At 54.1% G+C, this 22,795-nt stretch overlaps 2 long non-coding RNA genes across 6 annotated transcripts in view; one reads left to right on the plus strand and one right to left on the minus strand.

The window, feature by feature from the left end:
• Positions 1-2,016: 2,016 nt before the first annotated feature.
• Positions 2,017-22,795, minus strand: part of LOC132688426 (uncharacterized) — an 87,232-nt gene continuing 66,453 nt past the window's right edge. The window contains exons 3-6 of one of the 5 annotated variants that reach the window (XR_013552130.2): positions 13,372-13,508; positions 6,948-9,846; positions 5,473-5,816; positions 2,017-5,342 (exon numbers count right to left, since the gene is read on the minus strand). This is a non-coding gene — a long non-coding RNA (uncharacterized LOC132688426). Of the gene's footprint in view, positions 5,817-6,947; positions 9,847-13,371; positions 13,509-22,795 lie in introns of all 5 variants that reach the window. The other 4 variants (XR_013552129.2, XR_013552131.2, XR_013552128.2 and 1 more) reach the window with 4 other exon arrangements.
• On the plus strand, positions 12,325-15,936 carry LOC132688427 (uncharacterized). The gene is made up of 3 exons (XR_009614525.3): positions 12,325-12,915; positions 14,375-14,905; positions 15,229-15,936. It is a non-coding gene; the product is annotated as an uncharacterized LOC132688427 (long non-coding RNA).

Here is a 22,795-nt window from a genome sequence, read left to right on the forward strand (position 1 = left end):
CTGGTTTTAGGTGACTGTCTGCTTTTTGTGTGAGAATTTTCTCTGTTCTGTTTTTATGTGACTATTCAGGAAGATCCAAAACCTCTTGCCACCACCTTCCCAGAAACTCTGTGTGTTACTTTTTGTAGTGAAAAACCCCTGAGGTATGGGAAGCTTAATCTGGGCATTATTTGGAAGGTCGCTATGGCAGGGAGCCAGTGTTGATTTCTGAGGAATGGAAGCGTCATCAGATCGGTTCGGAAGTTTAACTTGGCAGAAGTCTGGCGACTGGGGAAAGGTAGTGGAACGGGAAAGGCCAATTATGACGGTACGTCAGCCCTCCAGATGGGAGATGCCACTGAGGGAGAGGTGAGGGGGGACGGGTGTGAGAAACACGGTGGGGGCTGAGTCAAGTGGCTTGGTGACGGGTGGCGGGAGAAGAAGGAGAGTTGGAGACGTGCCGGTCAACCGGAAACTCCTAGAACGAACGTCTGGGGAAACGGCAGAGTCCCAGACGTCAGTAGGGATGACGGCAGTGACTGCCGAGAGGGGGACCAGGGGGCCGAGGGGGAGATACCGCTAAGGTCTCGAAAATCAGTTTGGCGAGTTACGGGGTCCTGGGCGGAGACGCGGGCGGGCGTCCGGAGCTCGGGGAAAGAGCCACGCCGGACACGCGGGTGTGGGGGTCGTCTGCGTTCCGCACCCAAGGAAAAGACAACAAATGGCACTAAAACAATATTTGCGGAAAAGTGAGAAAAACTGCTTGTGAGACGAAGGAACCATCTGGCTACATCAAAAATAAAAAGGCAGCAGGAAGCTTTATGTGCGCGGGAAGGGCCCGTGGCTTTCTCTCCGAGTGGTCTGGCTCTGTTTACGGGGAGTTTCTGAATGTCAGGATTTGGTTTCTTGGTTTTGTTTTTTTTATTTCAGAGAGAGGGAGAGTGTGCGCGTGAGCAGGGGAGGGACAGAGGAAGAGAGAGAGAGGCTGGTAAGCAGGGCTCGATCCCACGACCCCGGGATCATGACCTGAGCCGAAATCCAGAGTCGGATGCTCAACGCTTGAGCCACCCGCGCGCCCCACTGAATGTCCACGTTTGGAGAGATGTTCTCCGGGGTCATTCACATCACACCCCCTCGTAAGCCTTACGCCCCACCCCAGATCGTCTCTGCATCTACTGCTCCGGGTTCATTTCCCCTTGGTTTCGGCTTCTCCGGAGAAGAAAGCCTCGACAGGTGGGCGGTGCGCTCGAGGGACGTACACCTGTACCCGGATGCCTGTACGTGTACAGATCTTCGGCCCAGCCGCGTGCCACGCACACGCGTTACGGGGTAAACGGTACCTCCCAGGCTTGGGCCTCTGAGAGCTTCCCGGGGACGGTCCTCGGCCTGGTGTTTATTGCTGTCCCCCCCTTGCTGCACTTTGTAGCGTCTGCAATGTGAATCTTCAGTCTTCACAAACGCTCGAAGTCTGTTACGCTGAGAGTCTTCCGTCCAGTTGATTTTGTCCCCGCACACGCACGTTTTGCTTCCCCACTGCGTGCTGGTGGGGCGCCTGGGTGGCTCAGTCGGTTGAGCGTCTGACTTCGGCTCAGGTCATGATCTCGCGGTTCACGAGTTCCAGCCCTGCGTCCGGCTCTGTGCCGACCGCTCGGAGCCCGGAGCCGCTTCGGATTCTGTGTCTCCCTCTCTCTCTGCCCCTCCCCCATTCACGCTCTGTCTCTCTCTCTCTCTCTGTTTTAATAAACATTAAAAAAGTTTTTTTTTAAAGAATGGGATTAGTGATGGCAAATGTGCACAAGAGAATGCCACGCAGTCACGAGAATGAAAGAACAACTAATGAGCAACCACGGGAGCGAACTTCACAAACACATTGTTGAACAAAAGAAATCGGACGGGAGAGAGTACGGATGCTGCAACTTTATACAAAGTACGGAAACAGGCAAAACGAATCCGTGGTGCCACAGGTCGGAACAGTGGTTACCCTTTGGGGGAGGGTACTGACCGGGAGGGGTCACGAGAGAGACTTCTGGGGGACTGGTCATTTTCCACGGTGATTGTTTTTCCCTTTTATCTGGGTGCCGATTATATATGAGTGCGTCCAGCCTGAGAAAGCCATCAGGTTGTATCCTGGTAGCAATCCACTTTTATATATGTAACTTGTACTTCCAGACATGAAGATTAAAAGAGGATGGGCCATAGTTAAGCCACATGGACCTTCAGAGTGAAGTTACTTAGTATCTAATACAGTTTAGGAAAAGGACCCCTTTGCCAATGTCGTTGTCAAATGAAAACAAATCCAGACTTAAGGAAGTGGAAATTATTCAAGAGTATTGCATGGGGAGACCACTTTGACCACAAGATCTGCAAGTGTCTCAAATGTCAGAAAGAAATTCACTCTGGTACGAGAAGTGTTCAGCTAGAAAGAACCAGGGGTGCTGATGTGGTCAAACCTTGGAGCAAAAAACCAACCAGCCAACCAACCAACCAAACGAAACCCTTGGAGCAGGAAGTACCTCTCCTTCAGGTTGGCTGACGGGGTGTTCCCCAATGCTAGAAATTCTCTTTGATTTTTTCTGACCTCTAGCCCTCTGCGTTAAGGTCGGGCGTGGGGTGGGGGAGATGGGCTGTAAACCCCTGGTGCGTACCGTCCGGACGCATCATTGATTCTCCCGGGGGAAGGCAGACAGGGGTTGGGAATCCCTCTATGAGGCGGGAGCAGGAGTCAGTAACAGTGACGTAACGGGTCTCGGGAGGACTGAAGGCAGGGTGGCATGAGGGGTTGAAACTCGAGGGAATCTGGCCTTTATTTGTTTATGGCCCACACGTCTTGGACTCCTACACATCTTTCTTCCCGTTAAGGTTTTGTTTTTGTTTTTGTTTTTGTTTTTTAATGTCTGAGAGACAAAGAGAGACAAAGTGTGAGCAGGGGAGGGGCAGAGAGCGAGGGAAACGCAGAATCCGAAGCAGGTTCCAGACTCCGAGCTGTCAGCACAGAGCCCGAAGCGGGGCTCAAACTCGTGAACCGTGAGATCATGACCTGAGCCGAAGTTGGACGCTCAACCGACCGAGCCACTCAGGCGCCCCTCCCATTAGGTTTTAAAAAAATCAATCCGCTTTAGTTTTTAGAGCAGTCTTAGATTTACAGAAGATAATTGAGTAGACAGTACAGAGAGTTCCCAACACATCTCTGCTCCCCCATCTTGTGTGTAGTTTTCCTATTAATGTTACACGTTATTAATAATAATACATAGAGTACCTTGCAGTGATATTGTACATTTGTTACAATCATTGACCTGATCCTGATACAGTAACTAAACTAAAGCCACTATCGTAACTGATATGAGAATTGACGAAAGTCCACAGCTTACGTTAAAGTTGACTCTTGGTGTTACAGTTATAAGGTTTTGACAAGGGTGTGATGACGTGTATTCCTCGTGACGGTATCCTACCGATTGGTCTCGCTGACCTAAACTCTCCCTATTCGTCCTGCCTGCCTCCCCCACAGCCTCTTTGGCAACCACCCATCTTCTGTCTCTGCGACTTTGCTTCTCCCAGAGTGTCATATAGTTGGAATTATGCGGTGTGCCGCCCTTTTTAGTTTTATTTATTTATTTTCTGGGGGAGGTGGGGGAGGAAGGGCAGACAGGGAGGGAGGGGGGAGAGAGAGAGAGAGAGAGAGAGAGAGAGAGAGAGAATCCCGAGCAGGCTCCGCACTGTCAGACAAGTCACTTTTAGATGGAAGGCTGTGGAAATAGGATCTGAAGTCTTTCCTATGATCTCTCCAGCTCTGTGATAGGTCCCAGCGTATTTGGGTTTAACTGCACATCTTTGTGAATTTTGTAAATTTTGAGAAATTTGAGAAACTGTACTAATTGATAAAGGTAGGAAAGCCCTGACAATAGGACCCTAAAACTCACCTAAATAGTGCAGAACATCCCTGCCTTCAATATAGTTTCATTTCGGACCTGCCCCTTCACAAAGCCACGACACGACAGCCATTGCAAGTGATGACTTCAGACGGGTCCACGTGTGCCCGGTATTGGTCTCCTTTGGCTTCAGTCCCAAGCCCTGCTTCCTCTTTAGATCGTGGGGTTTCCTTGTGTGTAATAATGACCTTTACCATTTGCCGAATGCTTCTTTTTTAAAAAAAATATTTATTTTGAGAGAGAGAGAGAGAGCGAGTGAGCACACGCAGGGGAGGGGCAGAGAGACAGGGAGAGAGAATCCCAACCAGACTCCGTACTCAGTGCAGAGCCCGACGTGGGGCTCGATCTCACAACGGTGAGATCGCGACCAGGGCTGAAACCAAGAGTTGGACGCTTAGCCAGCTGAGCCCCCCAGGTGCCCCTTCGTTGAACGCATCTTAAACATTACATATTGTGTTAAGAGCAGTTTCCACAGCAACCCTTTCAGTGTCCAAGCAGCTTTATGATGTCGGTGTGATTGTTTTTATTTCGTAGCTGAGGACGCAGAGACTCTGAGAAGCTCGGTAACGTGTCACGGGTCGCACGGTCACAAGTTAGAGGCGGGGCCGGAATTGGACTCGAGCGTGTCTGGCTCAGAAGCTTGTGCCCTTAACCACCACTCCGGCTTCCCCCCTCATCTCGCACCCTGAGGTTCTTCCCTTGAGATGGTCTCAAATCTTTAGATGTCACTCGAAGCAGATGGCCTCGTCAGGACACGATTTATAACCCTGTTTAACGTGGAGGACTTTCCCATTGCCCAAAGATGCTGCGGCGGTGAGGATGGAGATTCCCAAAGTCCCCCTGACAAGTTTAATGTTAGGTTTTTGGTTCATGTTTTCTAACTGGAGGTAACGGGTAGCTGTAGGTTTTCCCCCAAAGGGGATATTTGCTGAAGGCGTAGTACCATGGTGGTCTCTTGGCAGGCATACCCGTGCTCCTGTGCCGTAGAGAAAAAAATTCTGTATTCTTTCCACAGATAGATAGATGTACGTATCTATAGATCTGTATCTGTAGAGTAGATCTCTATCTATCCGTATATCTTTATATATGTGTTTAACGATCTTCCCCACGATTCCTCTCCCTGAGAAAGAAACTCACAGAGAAATCCACACAGAAATTTAGTGTGCTATTTGGCACACGGGCCATCATCAGAGACTTACTGGCCAAGTGGAGTTGAAGTGTCTTAGCATCGAGCCCGGCACCTCCACGCGTCTCTGCTGACCTCTTGGCTTTATCGCCTTGACCTTGGGCCATCGATGGGAGGTACAAAACAGCACGGGGGTCCGGTCCTGAAACGTCACCGTCATAGGCTCACGTGCCGGATTCCCGTCCGGTGGTGGAAATCGTGCGGCGTGGAAATGACGTGGCAGGGAAATACCCTGTTGCCTTTGGTCACCACTAGGGACGCAAACGGAGACGGGGTTGGTGGGGCGGTAATGTCTGGGGAGACGGCGCCCTAAGCTCTCTTCCTCCACCCAGATATCCTCCTTGGTTGCCGGGCTCTCTGCTTTCACAGTCGGGTACGGACCTTGCTGTCAGAAACCGGGTGCTGAGGTGATTTGGATGCCACCGTTCGTTCAGACTCACGGTCAGTTTCTCGCTTTGGCGCCAGCGGTCCCACCTCACTGACTGTCGTCGAGAAGCGCACCGTCGTGGGTCACGTAAGTACGGTGCTTTTCCGTTGGGGGAGGGGAGCTCGGACCAGACTGCTCTTCTCTAAGGCGGCTGTTTCGTCTCCCAGAGCCGCGGCCTTCGTGGTCAGGTGGTCCGAGCCCCGCAAGACAACCAGTGAGTGCTTAACCAAGCGCTTTGTTGCCGGACCCTCGCTAGCCCCCCACTCCACCTCGATTTTCCCACCGCACGCAGAGCTTACTAAAGACGTCAGTTCGAAAATGGTTCCATTATGGGGTGGGTGGCTGGCTCAGTCAGTTGAGTGTCGGACTCTTGATTTCAGCTCAGGTCATGATCCCAGGGTTGTGAGATCGAGCCCCACGTTGGGCTCCACACTGAGCGTTGAGCCTGCTTAAGAATCTCTCACTCACTCTCTCTCTCTCCCCCCCCCCCCCCGCCCCTCCCCCCCCCACTTGTGCTCTCTCTCTCAAATGAAATTAAAAAAAAATTTCAAATGGCTCTATTATCAACCACCCCATTCTGGTCAATATAAAAAGACGACTGATAGAACAAGTCACTAGTATTCCGTGGAGTTTGGCGTTTTGGAGGGAACTATTTCCTTTCTTCTCACCAACATGAGAGAGAGGCAGGGTGGTGTTGTCTCTAAGGCCAGGGTGAGAGTCGGGTGCGAGAGAAGCTCTTGTAAAGGTGTCTGCTATAAAGGGAATGTTCTGGATAAATTCCTCTTGTGCCTTTAGACCCACTTTGTAGTGGTTTTGTTTGTTCGATTTGGTTTTTGTTTTTGTTTTTGAGAGAGGGAGCATGCACGAAAAAAAAAGGAAAGGGGCAGAGAGGGAGAGAGAGAATCCCAAGCAGGCTCCATGCTGTCGGCGCAGGGCCCCACTTGGGGCTCAATCTCACGACCCTGGGACTGTGATCTGAGCCGAAATCAAGAGTCTTAGACTCAACCGACTGAGCCCCCGGGCGCCCCTCATTTTGTGTTCTGTCTTCCCTGGGAGGATGGTCTTGTGGGTTATATCAATGGGCTCGCATGCCCCCTGGTCTCTAGGGGGTTTGTCCGAGGCAGCGCCCCGGCGGGAGGTCACGGGGATGGATGAGAGTGAGGTGGGTATGTTTATTCCCCTGGGTCCCTCCCCTAAAAGTGCCTTTTAGGCTGTGTGACCTGAAAAAAGGATACCGCTCCTTTCAAGGAAGCCTTCCCTGGAAAGCTTTCTCTTTCTGGGCTTTAGTCCCCTTTTCCCCGGGCTTATGGGTGGTGACAGCTTACAGGGCCGATGGGCTCAGGATCCTGTACTGTTCCTCTGTGGTTGTGTCACACCCTACCCTTCCTTCGCCAGCTGTCCCTTTGTTAATAAGCTGTCCTCCACTCACCCGAATTTAAACGTGTCCTCTGTCTTCTGTTGGGTGCTTGGCTGACGCGAGGGAGACCAGCAGAATGAGAATCTCCTGGTGCCATCACTGGCGTGGAGGAGAGCGAGATAAAAGTCCGCGTAAGTTTCTGACTGCCCGGGGGCCCAGGGCGTTGCCATTTTAAGTTGCCCTTCTCCATTTTGGGGAAGAACAGGGAGCGATTTGTCTTCTGAATTTGGAGGCATATTTAAAAAAAATTTTTTTAATGTTTATTTTTGAGAGAGAGAGAGAGAGAGAGAGAGCGCACGAGCAGGGGAGGGGCAGAGAGAGAGAGAGAGAGAGGGAGACAACAGAATCTGAAGCAGCTCCAGGCTCCGAGCTGTCAGCACAGAACCCGACGCGGGGCTTGAATCCACACTCCATGAGATCGTGACCTGAACCGAGGTCAGATGCTCAACCGACTGAGCCACCCAGGCGCCCCTGGAGGCATATTTTAAGAGAGAAACCCGTGTTTGCTTTTGGTCTGGAGGCCTTGGGATTGGAGGAATCTTACTGGAGCCTTTCGGATCTAGTAAAGAGTTCCCCGAAGGCCTGAAAGAATCTTAATATATTTGAACCTGGGGGAAGATGGGGCCGTTGCCAACTCATCCGTCCTGAAAGGGTACGGCGGAGGGCATCAGAGTCCCGTGGCCCCACATGAAGGGCAGAAGCCCGGGGACTCCGGGTTTCTCTTCCAGGCCAAACGATGGCACGTCTAGCTGAAAACGGCGTCGGGATATTGCACTGAGGAAACCTGGCTGCTGTCCTAGGAGTTCTTTCGACAGCACCAGCCGGCAGCTGAGCACTGCCCCAAGAGCCAAGCGCTGGGCCTGCAGACCATCCTACCTGCACGAGCAACAGGTAGCGGGTGGCACAGGAGCCTCTGACGAGCGACTTCACCGGAATTTCCTCATTCCGTCCCGGCCCCCGTCGGAGGATGGATGAGAACCCACAGTCCAAAGGCAGGAAGAGTGACACCGCAGGCGAGTTTTGAGTGATTATACATGGCGTGTAAATTGTGCTCGGGTGGGGGCGGGGGGGCAACTGAGACGTGCCCCGTAGGGATCTGGAAGCCGAGTTGGCGGAGGGAACACGTTGCCAGAGAGCAAGAAGCTTCTTCCCGAAATGGAGGTTGAGGCTCTGGAGGTGACCGTAGGTTACGGAGCGGAGGTGGGGTTTGTCGGGTTGGAGTCGATGAGGAGGAGAGGAGAGTGCTTCCGGTTTGGGGGGGGGGGGGGAGGTGAAGAAAAGAGGGCTTACTGGCCGTGAGCTGCAGAAGAGAGGCCCCCGGGGGCGTGCTGTGCGGTGGCGAGTGTCGGGATGGCTCGCGGTCCCCGATTCTTGAGTGTCGGGAGGGGTGGCTGCAGCGGACGAGGTAGCCTCAGAAAACGAGTGGATTTTGCAAGGAAGCTTCCAAATCGTCTACGCCGAACCGGCTCATCAGGTGACCGACGCTGAGCGTCGGGGGCGGGACCGACGGGGCCACACTGTGCCAGAAGCCTCGTTCCCGCACGCCTGGCTCGGTGGCACCCGCCGGGGAGCCTTTTGTTTGTCAAGAATCGTGTGAGCGTTTCTGTCACCTGCTTGTTACCGTCACTTGCGATTCACAGACTTGTGAAATGAGTAAACAAAACGTATTGCTTTTATGAAAACCCAGCTCGACTGACTTACGCCTCTGTGAACAAGGATCATTTAAAAATCACCGTCAAGCGGTGCCTGGGTGGCTCAGTCGGTGAAGTGTCTCTTATCCCGGCTCAGGTCGTGGGAGGGGGGTCAAGGGAGGGCGACTTGCCTGCTTGAGTCTCTCTCCCTCTCTCTCTGCCCTTCTGCCCCGCGTGTGCTCTCTCTCTCTCCCTCTCAAAAAAATTAAATAAAAATCAAAATCACTGTGAATTGAGTGATTAGAAGGAGGCAAGACAGCTGCCGGTGTGAGGAACCCCGTAAAGATCTGGAGGGTCACCGCATTTCGTCTTTTCCCTACAAACACCTTTCATTTCGAGCTCCCTTTTAAACAGATGTCGACTCATCTGGCTGTGGTTTACGCAAGAAAGACCCGGGGAAGGTCTTCTTCAGGACCCACGCTCCGAAAACTCCCGCCCGATACACGAAAACACTCGTGGGTGGCTGTTCATTTACGGTTTCGCTTTAGATCGACGTGTTTCAGGTTTGTGTCAATACTTCTTGATTCCCTCTTGATCCCCTTCCGATGTTGGCCGACCCGACGAATTCAACATGCAGAAACAGAGGCGGCGTTTAAGCAGAAGCCCGTGGACTCGAGGCCTCTGGGTCACGGCAGAGCGGAAGGTCCGGGAAAGGGGGAGGGAAGCCTGTGGTGAGCCGGGCGCTGGAGGGGTGGGACGGAAGTGAGCCTCCCAAGAAGGGAGCTGGGAGGGATGTGGACCTGCGACCGCGGCTTCTCTGAGGAGGCCCCCGAGACCCACACGTGGGGAGGCGGAGGGGCAGCCGACGCTGCTGGGATGGGAGCGGGCTGATGGCACCCGCAATACGGTGCTGGCCCCGAAGAGCCCGTGCGGGGAAAGCCCCACGGAGGCTTCAGGACGGGACTTGAAGGGGAGTTCCCGACTCCTCCTCTTGCCCGGGAGCCTGGACAACCGAGCCACGGCCTCCGCCTGCCCGGCACCGTGTACTCGTCCTGCACTGTCACTCGGGATCCTTGTCAAGATGGTTTACTCACGTTCCCCTGAAAACAGCCCCGCACGTCGAGCCTCCCTCGCCCCACTGTCTGTTGTCGTCTTACTTATTCGCTATATCCGGGTGGCCCGTGCTCAGCGCCTTCAGCCCCCGGCAGGGCGTGGAACTGGCATCGGAACGTTTGCAGGTGGACCAGGGCGCACCTTCTCCGGGGACGGTAGGGGGGCACCTGTGTCGGCGGAGAGGAGCCGGTGGGTGGGAGGTGGAGACCCTGGGAACCGGACCACCCCCCGCCCCGCCACCTCGCGGGGACACAGGTCTGGGTGTGGCTTTCTGGGGGCGGGGAGCGGCTGGACCTCGGATCTATTTAATCGCGGGTCTCCCTCCCCCCAGGTGCCCTCCAGGTCCGGGCGCGACGGGCAAGTACGCTATCCGCGTGGTCACCAGGGACTCGCTCCTGGCGGGTTCCAGAAACCTGGTGCAGCTGTGGCTCGTGGGCGAACACGGGGAGGCCGACCTGGGCAAGAAGCTGGGGCCCGTGCGCAGTGAGGTCGGTGCGCAGCCCGCGGGGCACTGGGGGTCCGGGGGAGGAGGCCGGGCAGTGGGGGGGGTCCCGGGGAGGGGGCCGGGCTGTGTTGGGGGGGACACGGCGGGGGGGCCGGGCGGGTGTCCGGAGCCCGGTGCCCTGCAGCCCTACGCGGTCTGTCCGGGTCGGCTCGGAGGGAAGGTGGGCCGTCTCCCCGGCGGCAAGACCCGCAACCCCGGGTGCGAGCCCGCTCCCCGTCCTGCCGCAGACGGGAGTTCGAGGTCAGCGTCCCGGTGCACCTGGGGCGCCTCCTGCTGGCGAAGCTGCGCAAAATCCTGCTGGATGACGCCTGGTTCTGCGAACGGATCTCCGCGCGGCCCGGGAACCCAGGGCGAGCCGCTTCCCCTGCTGCCGCCGGGTGCGGGGCGACCAGGCCGTCTGCCTGCCCGAGGGCACCGGTGAGGGTGTGGGGGGCGGCGCGCGGGGCTGGAGGAAGCGGGGGTGGGGGTGGGGTCGCCGTGACGCCGAGAGGGGACAGGCGGAAGGGCGGGGCCGGCGCGGACCGGGTCCAGGGAGGCCTGTGCTCGTGCAGTCCCCCAGCCCGGACCCTGAGCGACGACCACCAGGACTTCCTTAAGGCGCAGCGGGAGCAGGAACTCCAGGAGAGAAAGAAGGTGTACCGGTGAGCCCGAGCCCCAGGAACCCCCAGCCCCCCCTGATCCCCGATTCCGTGTCCTTCCTCCAGGTGGGGCTCCCGGAAAGACGGCTCAATCCTGCCGGTGGCTGGGAGGACGCAGTGTGACCTCCCCAGGAACGAGAGATTCCTGGAGGATAAGGATTTCGACTTCAGGGTCTCCCCGGCGAAAGCGCCAGCGCCTGGGGGAGGGTGGGCACCTGCTCCCCGGGACGCAAAGCAGGGGCCCTTCCTGGTCTCCCGGCACCGCCATTCTTTCCGCAGGCCGGAGGGCTTGGCCTCAAGGGTTCCCTGGACCTCACACAGCCAGTTAAAATAGCGGAAGCCTTCAAAAGAGTATCCCTGCGCGCAGGGACTCCTCTGGCTGGTCAGTTGCCGCAAAGTCCCCAGACCTGTGCGCACCTTTCCAACCCAGGGCTCTGAAAGAAGACGGGGAGGCCGGAGGGAGGGGGTACGCTAGCGGATCAGGAGCTCGGGGCTCCCCGCAGGCTTCCGGAGGGGTGTCTTTAGAGCCGGTTCGAAGTTCAGGGAAGGAGGACGCCTTCTTTGGGTACCGGCTCCTCAAGGGCGCAAACCCCACGCTCCTGAGGCGGCACCAGCCTCCCGTCGCGGCTGCTGGGGCCTCCGGGGTGGGAAGAGCCGAACCCCCAGCCGGAGGCCGAGTCCCGGTGCCCTCCCTGTGCTCACCCACAGACCCGAGCCGCCGCCCGTCCCTCGGTTCGCCCACCAGCCTCCGTATGCCCTCCTCCATCTGCACTCAGGGTTTCTCCGAGGCCGCGGGGGTGTCCTGTTCGTTGCAGGGTCCGGGCACTCACTGCAGCCCCGGCTCGACGACCCCAAATGACTCCAGACGCTGCCGAACATCCTCTGGGGCGGGCGGGGGACGAAAGTCCCGCTGGTCAAGAAGCGGGGAGCTAACGTCCGCCCCTGGCATCCCTTTCTTTTCTTTCCCGTCTTCTTCCTTCGTTAGATGCGTCTCCGGCTTCAGGAAAAGCCGGAGGGAAAGGGAGACCGAACAAAGCCCTGGAGAGAGCTGGAGCTGTGGAGCTTTTTGGAGGGGAGGAAAAAGGAACTATTTTTTAAGAATTCTTTTAATGTTTATTTTTGAGACAGAGACAGAGTGTGGGTGGGGGGTAAGCAGAGAGAGACGGAGACACAGAATCCGAAGCAGACTCCAGGCTCTGAGCCGTCAGCACAGAGCCTGACGTGGGGCTCGAACCCACGAACCTTGAGATCATGACCTGAGCCGAAGTCAGACGCTTAACCGACTGAGCCCCCCGGCGCCCCATAAAGGAACTATTTTGTGGTAAGTTTGGCTAAAACCTGGAGGGGGTTGGTGATAGGGAGGACTTTGGTTGTGGGGGCAGACGGTGTGGCGGAAAACCAGGACGTTCACTTCAGGGGGCTCCAACTCTGATGGGGGGGGGGGGGACACTGGGCGTGGAAACCTTGCGTCCGGGGGGCTTTGGCTGTGGGGAAAGGGAGGGGTGTGGGAGGGGAGAGGAAGGAAGCACGTTGCCAATGAAATAAAGGCGGTCCGGAACCGACCCCAAGCCCTTGACCTGTCCCTGCTCCCCACCCCGCAGGCTGGATCTCTGTCTGAAGCCGACTTCTCCCTGCCGGATGGGGTCAAGCCGAACGTCGTCTTAAGACAGCAGGGTGTGGCGGCCCCTCTGGTCATGCTGACGCTCCAGCCCCACCGAGACTCTTGCCCACCGTCGCCCAGCGAGTCTTTCACAGACACGGATCTCCTTGAGGGGCTCCGACGCACAGGCCCCGAGCCCCCCACTCTCTCTCCTGTTCTGGCTTCAGCCACCGCGCCACGGATGCCCCCGCCCCCACTGTTCCTGCCCTCCGGTCCCCGCGTGGCCTGGCTGCTGGCCAAGACCTGGGTCCGCGGCTCCCATTTCCAGCTGTCCCAGCTACAGTCACACCTGCTGCGGGGACCCGTGATGGCCGAGGTGACCTCTGTGGCCACAGTGAGGACCCTGCCCGGCCCGCACCGTACCTGCAAGCCATTTCGGCATCTCTCCTGAGTACGGCACTCAGGAAGCATCTCTGTGGAGTCTGAGCTCGTGGTAGGTGAGGTCAGTAGCGATCTTAGCTTACGTGCATGCGCACAGCGTGTTACAGAACCACCACGCCCGGGGCTGGGGAAAGCGTTTTACAAAGGCGTTGGGGAAATTTGGAGCCAGGAGGTTGCCAGGGGAGGACGAGGGCTGGGCGTTCCAGTGAGAGACGTCTGCGGGGGGCGGTGGGATGCGTCACCCGCGGCTGACATTAGGGGCGACCGAGGGGTAGGGTGTGGGTGACCGCAGTGTCAGGTGGGAGGAAAGGGAGGTGAGAACAGATGACGGGAAGCCGTGCTGCTCGGTGCACGGAAGAATCAAGCTTCGGCCCTTGTAAATCGAGAGGAAGGAGTGAGGTAAGAAAAGGAGCAAGGAAGGGACGCCCACTGGGGCGGGAGGGAGAGCGAAGGCACGATGTCACGGCAGCCAAGAGGAGAGAGCGTTTCAAGAGGGAGGCGTGGTCACCCGTGTTCGATGCTGCTGCGAAGCCAACGAAAGGACGGAGGCGCCGCCTGCGGGCGGTCAGCACGGAGGCCACGGCCGATGCACCGCATCCCAGGGGAAGGGCAGGCGGTACAGGCTGAGTCTTGTAAGACCACTCGCTGTGGGAGGGAAGTGAGAATCGGAAGCTGCTGGAAAGGGGGGGGGGGGGAGAGGGGGAGGTCAGGGCTTTCTCTCAGGGTGTCCAGGATTAAGTGTGTGTGTGTGTGTGTGTGTGTGAGAGAGAGAGAGAGGCAGAAGGGAGAGGAGGTAGACAGAGGATGGAGAAAGGGAAGGAGGGAGGGAGAGACGGAGAGGGAGGAGAGGGGAGGGGAGGGATTGGGGAGAGAGGGAGATGGGGGAGGGGAAAGAAGGGGAGGGAGGGGGAAGGAGGGAGGGGAAGGAGAGAAGAAGGAAGGGGAGGGAAGGGAAGGAGGGGGGAAAGCGGGGAAGGGGAACGGGGGGGGGAAGGGAGGGGGAAGGACTGGGGAAGGAAAGGGAGACAGAGAGAGGGAAGGGGAGGAGGAGGGAGGAGAAGGGCAGGGGAGGGTGAAGAAGAGAGAGGGAGAGGGACAGACTGCAGGAGTGACATCCCAGGGAAGGCCGTAGAGAAGGTGAGATTGGCTTCTGGCGGGAGCAGAGATACTTTCCTGGAGCAGAGACAGAGGCAAGAGGTATAGTTCTGTGCGTGGGAAACGTGAACTTTCGTGGCGTGAGACGAGCGTTCCCGGAATTCTTAAAAATTACATGAGACCGTGCACACGGGTGAACTTCTAAAACCCCTGACCTCGGGAGGCCTCGGGAAGACGGCCCCGCACCTCGCTTTTCCCCGATCTTAGCCCGACTGGACCCAATCCCAGGGGAGTCTGTGATTTTCAGGGAGGCCCGTCCTGTCCCTTCTTCTCTATCCCCGGCCCTTGAATTTCCTCTCCCCGCGGAGGGTCCTGGGGTCCCGGCTAACGGCCCCGCTTCTTTCTTCCCCAATCAGCTCCTGATCCCCTCGCGCCACACCACGGACATCAACTTCCTGGCCCGGGAGAGTCTTGTCTCCACATGGGGGATTTCTGGTCTGGGATGGAGAGCCACGGGCAAAGAGGGAAGTCCCAAGGGTCGCTGGCTGACCCTGTCCTCCACGAAGGCCTCTCCCTGGTCGGCCACGCACCTGAGTCGGTCTTCTCCTTCGAGGGGCCTGAGCAGGCCCACCGACCCGGAATCTGACCCCGACCTCCCTGCCCTCTGACGCAGCTCACCCTGGTGTGTCCGGGGGGGTCCTCGGGCGGTGAGCACCGGGAGTGGGGCCACGTGGACGACATTCTCCTGAGGCCCACGGCTTGCCTGACCCACCGCTCCGCTCCCTCGGCCCTCCTGACGGCCTGGCCTGGCTGATGGCGGCCTCTTCTCTCTGTGGCCAGACGCCCTCGGGCTGTGGGGACTCATCAGCCGGTGAGGGGGACCCAAAGGTGCGGGCCTGGTGCGGAGAGATCACGGAGACCGGGCTACAGGGAGCCCCGGATGGGGGGTGAGCACAGACCCTCCCTGCCGACCTGCGTGTCAGGAAGCCGCGCCCTCTCACAACGTCATAGCCCACCCTCCCCACCCCCGGCTTCCCTGAGGATCCCAGGGAGCCCCTCAGGAGCTTCCAGAAATCCCAGCGATCCCTCCCGACGCTCCCGCCCCTTCTGCCTCGCCCTCCCGTACAGCCTTCCCTGCCCTCACGCACTCGGGGCTGCTTCTGGAACCAGACACGTTCCTCTCGGGGGCGTAAACATCTGAGTACACGCCATGCGGGAGCCGTGGACTCCAGGGGCCATGAGCACAGACGGCTCTTCTCTGTGTCTCCAGGTACCTTTCACCGAGGTCTCTCGTGTCCCGCGCTCGAAGCCTCACTTGTCTTTCGTGTCACCGTGTTCCCCGTCTCCTTAGACTCCGGGGCTCAGCTCTGCCACTTTGTCACCGTGTGTATCTTCACGTGCACCGGTCAGCATGCTTCTGCCCACCTGGGCCAGGTAACCCGCTGTGGTCAGACCCCAGGGGCTCCTGGGCCGTAGAAGACGGGGAAGCGAACGCGTGGCTCGCCAGCCTGGGTTCCCGAGTGGCTCCCGTGCTCGCAGCCGGACGGGTATAGCTGGGTCCCTAATGGCCCACGCACCACGCGGAGGCCCCCGCCCGTCTCCAAGGACGGGACAGAGAAGGACACAGTGGTCTCCTTGCTCCACTCCCAGTGGGCCCGTAAGCAGAGCACCTTCACAGAGTTCCGCGGCGGATGCCAGCCCGTCACGGTTGGAGGCAGATGCCTGGGTCCCGGGGAGGACCGACTTGGAGGGGCGGTGCCCTTGTTGGCCGAGGGGCCCCGGGCCGATTCACCTCTCTCCCCTCCTCTCAGGTGGCCTTAGGGCATCGTGAGGAGAAGTATTTCTCAGGCCTGGAGCCCCAGGCGGTGCTGGAGCAGTTCCAGGAGGAACTGGGCCCAGTGTGGAGCCCAAGGCGGGACTTGAACTCATGACCCTGAGATCAAGACCTGAGCTGAGATCAAGAGTCCCATGCTTTCTTTTTTTTTTTTTAATGTCTACTTAGAGAGAAAGAGCACCAGCAGGGGAGGGGCAGAGAGAGAGGGAGACACAGAATCCGAAGCAGGCTCCAGGCTCCGAGCTGACAGCACAGAGCCCGACGCGGGGCTCGAACCCACAGACCATGAGATCGTGACCTGAGCTGAAGTTGGTCGCCCAACCGACCAAGCCTCCCGGGCACCCCGCTTTACACCATGTATAAAAATTAACTCAGAACGGGTCAATACCAAAATGTAAGAGCTAAAACTATCCAACTTTTACAAGAAAATATAGGGGGTAAATGCATGTCGCTTGACTTGGCAATGATTTCTTGGATGTGAGACCAAAAGCACAAGATACAAAAGAAAACAATGGGCAAATCAGACCTACATCAAGATGTAAAACGTCTGCATCAAACGGCACCATGAAGAGAGTGGAAAGGCGGTCCACAGAACGGGACAGAATATTCACAAACTGTACCTCTAATAAGGGGTTAATATCTGGATTATACGAAGAGCTCCTAAAACTCCCCAACAACCAAAGCAAACAGCCTGACTTTAAAATGAATGAAGGGCCTCAGCAGACATTCGTTTCTTCCAGAAAGACGTACAGATGGCAACAGTCAACATCACAGATCATTAGGGAGAAGCGAATCAAAATCAGGTGAGATACCATCTCACACCCGTTGAGATGGCTACTGTTAATACGAGAAAATGAAAGTGCTGGCAAGGATGTGGAGACCCTGAAAGCCTTGTACTCCGCTGGTGGGAATGTCAAAGGGTGTAGCCGCTATGGAAGACAGTACGGCGGTTCCTCAAAAAAATTCAAAGTAGGCTGAATTCCCACCGGATCCGGCGATCCCTCTTCCGGGCATATGACCCCAAAGACTTGAAAGGGACTCACACGGTTACGTGCACACTCATATTCAGAGCAGACTCCTTTCCAACAGCCAAAGGTGAGGGCAATCCGAGCGTCCGCTGGGAGATGAACAGATACGCCGAATGAGATCTGTACACACAACGGAGTACCAGTCAGCCTTAAAAAGGAAGGGAATGCTGACAAATGACACAACGTAGATGAGCCTTGAGGACAAGGCATGCTAAGTGAAGTGAGCCCGTCACAAAGAACAAATGCTGTATGTTTCCGTTTATATGAGGTACCAAGAGTGGTCAAAATCCTGGAGGCGGAAAGAGTGGTGGTCGCCAGGGTCCGGGGGGTGGGGGGAGAGTTTCGTTTAACGGGTGCAAAGTTTCAGTTGTAGAAGATGAAAAACGTGCACAGACGGGGGCGCCAGAACGAAAATACTTAATACCACCAAATCATACACTAAAACAGGGCTAAGTGGTAACTTTTATGTCACATTTTACCACAATTAGAAACAAAACAAAACAGGGGCGCCTGGGTGGCGCAGTCGGTTGAGCGTCCGACTTCAGCCAGGTCACGATCTCGCGGTCCGTGAGTTCGAGCCCCGCGTCAGGCTCTGGGCTGATGGCTCGGAGCCTGGAGCCTGTTTCCGATTCTGTGTCTCCCTCTCTCTCTGCCCCTCCCCCGTTCATGCTCTGTCTCTCTCTGTCCCAAAAATAAATAAAAAACGTTGAAAAAAAAAAATTAAAAAAAAAAAAAAAAAGAAACAAAACAAAACATTCATTACTTTGTAAAAGAAACTTAAACAGTAATAAGTTAGACACAAGAATACAACACATTAAAATGATGAAGTGGGGAAAAACAATAAAAAAGAAAATTATTGGGGCGCCTGGGTGGCTCAGTCGGCTAAGCGTCTGACTTCTGCTCAGGTCATGATCTCACGGTCTGTGAGTTCGAGCCCCATGTCGGGCCCTATGCTGATGGCTCAGAGCCTGGAGCCTGGTTTGGATTCTGTGTCTCCTCCTCTCTGCCTCTCCCCCCGCTGGTGCTCTCTTTCAAAAATAAATTTTCGGGGCGCCTGGGTGGCTCAATTGGTTGAGCGTCTGACTTTGGCTCGGGTCATGATCTCGCAGTTGACGAGTTCAAGCCCCGCATGGGGCTCTGCTGACAGCTCAGAGCCTGGAGCCTGCTTCCAATTCTGTGTCTCCCTCTCTCTCTCTGCCCCTCCCCTACTCATGCTCTATCTCTCTCTCTCTCTCTCAAACATAAACATTAAAAAAAACTTTAAAAAAGGAAATTACTTATTAGCTATTATATAGCCATTTAAACCTATTATATCCACAATAGCTCAGAAATAAAATTCTATGAAGCATGATTCAGTATAATTACAACAGATCACGAGTACATTTTCCTTTATAGAACACTCAGAATTTAGAACTGTGAATCGAGCTTATGTTGACTAACTTTAAAGGATGATTTTTTGGGGGTATTTACTTGAAAAACATAAGTAATGGGGAAACCCATTGAAACCCAAGACCTTGTGGCACATGCCGGCCTCCGACCAGCTTATTTTATGACTCCAAGTTGGGTGGTGCAGGGATATGCGTTGGATATTCTCAGATTACTCTTCTAGGAATTGGTTGATCATAGGATGGGAACTCAAAACAGGCCAGATTTTGGAGGGGCTTGGAGAAGCAGACGGAGGTGTGCAGACAAGTACCTACCTCCTCTGCTCCCTGAACCCCGGGGGCTCCAAACGGACAATGGAGAATGGCCTGAGGTCAACGACCTTCAACAGGGGCCTCTCCAGGCAGCCCAGGCAAAACAGAAAAGGTCAAAGCATCACAGGGTTTGACAACCACGATCGATCGCTCGGAAAATCCCTTGGGATTTAAGGATCAACAGGTCATAGAGAAGCTGTAGGGGACATTTCCTGGAGTCCTGAGGACAGAAACCAACACCCACAAGGACAAAGAGAGGCTGATGCTGTTTTACTGCCACCGGAAAACGGAGCACAGACACTTCTTCTCGAGAGCATTGGTGAGGCTTGAATCCTGTCACCAGAGACGCAATCTCTACCCACCGCCAACCGCTGGCAAAGAGATTATGGCAAAGAACTGACCCGTCAACGGTCACTCAAGGTCTCTGCCCTTGCTTTGTGCCGTTCAAACACAAATGGTCAGAAGAACAGTATCCCGCATAAAATAGGAAGAATGCTTAGTTTCTGGTAACAACCGAAGTGAATGGAGAACGAGGGAGCATCGTGAGAGGGGACAGAGAAGAGAGAGAGAGAGGCTGAAGCAACATGGCTCCTGTGTGTGTGTGTGTGTGTGTGTGTGTGTGTGTGTGTGTGAGGATGGCGGTTAATGGGAATAAAGGCAACAGAGTGAAATTCCTGGTGTCAGGAAGTCACAAAACGTTTAACAATATGAATGTCCTGCAGCAGGTGTGACAATCTTGGTTGTGTTGAGGGATGACAATCTCCCCTCCATCACGCCAACTGATGGGGGATCTCTGTTGTGTGACTGAGTGACACTATTCTGGGAGGGGTGACTTCGAAGTTTGGGTCATTGGGACAGAGCGGGGACCAGAACCAGCAGACAAATAATGAATAAGGTTGAGAACTCGGTGGAAGATCCTAGAACGAGGTCTGATGAAAAGAATGCAGCTAGAGCTCGGAGCTACAGGCAGAGACCCGCACCGGGCAGCCTGTGCCCCTGCTCGGCCTCAACTGGGCTCCGTTCTCATCTGTCCTTTCACCGTCCTTGTCCAGGAAGGAGGGACATGTGAGAAAGCGCGATGCTGCCCTTCTGGCTCGGCTCTGGGGCATGATGGCCGGGTCCCCGAGGGCAGAGCGCATCTAGCATCAGGGGCCAGGAAGAGGGGCGGGGTGAACGGAGGAACCGTGACAGGTGAACCTCAATAACCCTGCACGACATCTTCTATTTTCCTCCTTCGCTGCCTCCTGCCTCCTGTCAGAGAGGACTAGTCTCCCTGTCCTCCCAGAATGTTCTCCCACATGTTCTCCCAGTGTTCCCACATCTCACCCCCACTGTGCCGTCCCTTTATCTTGTCTGGCATCCATCCTTTCTTCCTTCCTTTCTTCCCTTTCTATTCTTTTTTCTTTTCTTTCCTTCTTTTTCTTTCTTTTCTTTTTTCTTTCCTTCCTTCCTTCCTCTTTCTTTCTTTCTTTCTTTCTTTCCTTCTTTCTGTCTAGTTGCAGGGACTTTTCTGTGTATGTTTTGTCTCTTATCACAGATTCTATGTTCTCAAATTCAATACAAAATATTTACAGTGAAAAGCAACAGTCCCGCCAAACTCCAACCTCAATATCTAAATATTCATCACCCATATCTTGAAAGTGGTTAAGCCTCTTTGGGTCTGTATGTCTCCTCTTCCTTTACTTCTTTAGTTTTTGCAATTTATTTGTTGATGAAAGCAGGTCGTCTCCCAGGATGGACGCTGGTTATCACCCTGTGGTGGTGCTGAACCTATTTCTTTGTCCTGTAGACTTCCTATCGATTAGCAGTTACATCTAAAGATTATATGAGAATTTCTAACAATTTTCGTTAATTTGAAAATGACATCAGAGGTGGTGCAAAATATTTCCATTGGGAAACATTCATGCGGATGGCATGTAACCTTCAGCAATCTCACTTCTTGTGAATTTAGCTTCATAGATAATCCTTACCCTAACCATAACCCTAGACCTCACCCTAACTCCAACCCCTAACCTTAGCTGAAGTCTTGGGTTTTATTCATCGGAGAGGTCTCTGAACTGCAATATACCAGACACATTCCCTCACCCTAACCACACTAATCCTAACCCTAACCACAAATCGCTGACCTCTAACCATAATCCTAACCCTAACCCTAACCCCAAGAGAAGTCAGGGGTTTTATTATCTGGAGAGGACTTTAAACTGCAAAATACTAGGTACATACCCTGACACTTATCCTGAACCTAACTCCAACACTAAGCCTGACCCTAAATCCTAACCCCTAATACCTAAGTTTAACCCTAAGCCTATCCCTAACACTAAACCCAACACTGATCCTATGAGGAGGTCTCTACACTGCAAAACACCAGGCACATACACTAACCTTAACCGTAACCCTAACCATAGATCTGAAGAAGGTGACTTCCTGAACGCATGATAAGAGCAGATGAGAAGCAGCCTAATTATCCAGGAGAAGACCCCAAACATTTAAGAATTGGTAGTGTTTCTGAAACTGGGTTTGAAGATAGACATAAAAAGATTGTTTCCTCTTATGGTTCCTTACCATGAGGAAACAATTTTTTAAATAATAAAAAAAGGGCAGAAGACATGAACAGACATTTCTCCAAAGACACACAGATGGTCAACAGACACATGAAAAGACGCTCAACATCACTCATCATCAGGAAAATACAAATCAAAACCATAATGATATCTCACCCTTGTCAGAATGGCTAAAATCAAAAATACAAGGGTGCCTGGGTGGCTCAGTTGGTTAAGCATCTGACTTCAGCCCAGGTCACGATCTCACAGTTCGTGAGTTTGAGCCCCACATCGGGCTCTGTGCTGACAGCTCAGAGCCTGGAGCCCGTTTCGGCTTGTGTGTCTCCTCTCTCTGCCCCTCCCCCACTCGTGCTCTGTCTCTCTTTCAAAAATACATAAACATTAAAAAGTTAAAAAAAACACAAGAAACAAGCATTGGCGAGGATGTGCTCAGTTGGTGGGAATGCAAGCAAGTGCAGCGACTGTGGGAAGCAGGTATGGAGGTTCCTCAGACAATTAAAAATAGAACTACCCTACGACCCAGCAATTCCACCTCCAGGTATTTACCCAAAAAATACAAAAACACTAATTCACAAAGACAGATACACTCCTATGTTTATTGCAGCATTATTTGCAATAGCCAAATTAGGGAAGCAGCCCAAGCATCTGTCAATAAATGAATAAAGAAGACGTGGTATGTACACACACACACACACACACGAGAATATTATTTAGCCATAAAAAGAATGAAATCTTGCCATTTGCAACAACATGGATGGATCTAGAGAGTATAATTCTAAGTGAAATAAGCCAGTCAGAGAAAGGCAAGCCCCATAAGATTTCACTCATATGTGGAATCGAAGAAACAAAACAAAGGGAAAAAAAGACAATCCAAAAAAAAAAAAAAAAAAAAAAACCCTCACTCTTTAAAAAAAAAACACGTTATTTGTTTTTGAAAGAGCACAAGCAGGCAAGAGGCAAAGAGAAGGGGACAGAGAATCCGAAGCAGGCTCCGTGCTGACAGCAGAGAGCCCGACGTGGGGCTTCAAGTCACGAACCACGAGATCATGACCTGAGCTGAAGTTGGACGCTCAACCGACCGAGCCCCCAGGTGCCCCACCAGACTCTTAACTACAGAGAACAAACCTACGGCTAACAGAGGGGAGGCGGGTGGGGGAGGTTGAAATAGGTGAAGGGGATTAAAAGTACTCATCTCGTGATGAGCACTGTGTGATGTATGCACCTGTTGGGTCCCCGTATTGTACGCTTGAAGCTAATACAACACTGCATGCTAACTATACTGGCTTTAAAACTAAACGGACGAATGAAAAAAGAAAGAGAGAAAAAGGATGTGTTGGCATAGTCATGAAAGCCCCAAATCCCCTCCTTGACTCGGCTGGGTAGGTGGCTGCCGTGTCTATTCCCACACCGGCAGAAGTCTGGGGTTTGATTCCCTGGAGGGGTCTCTGAACTGCCAAATACCAGGCACATAACTTGACTCTAACTCTGACATTAATGATGACCCCTAATCCTTAACCCTAATCTCAAATGAAACCCTGTCAGTAACCCTAATCCTCTGGAGAGTTCTCCGAGCTGCAAAATACCAGGAATGTTCCCTGAACCTAACCCAAACCCTAATCCTAGATCAGAGAATGGAGTTTCCTCAACACATGATAAGAAAAACTGAGAAGCAGCCTACTTATCCTGGATAAGAGCCCCAAACATTTATAAATTGGTA

The sequence above is a fragment of the Panthera onca genome, chromosome E1 (assembly GCF_046562875.1).
Source record: "Panthera onca isolate mPanOnc1 chromosome E1, mPanOnc1 haplotype 2, whole genome shotgun sequence".
NCBI classification, from domain to species: domain Eukaryota; kingdom Metazoa; phylum Chordata; class Mammalia; order Carnivora; family Felidae; genus Panthera; species Panthera onca.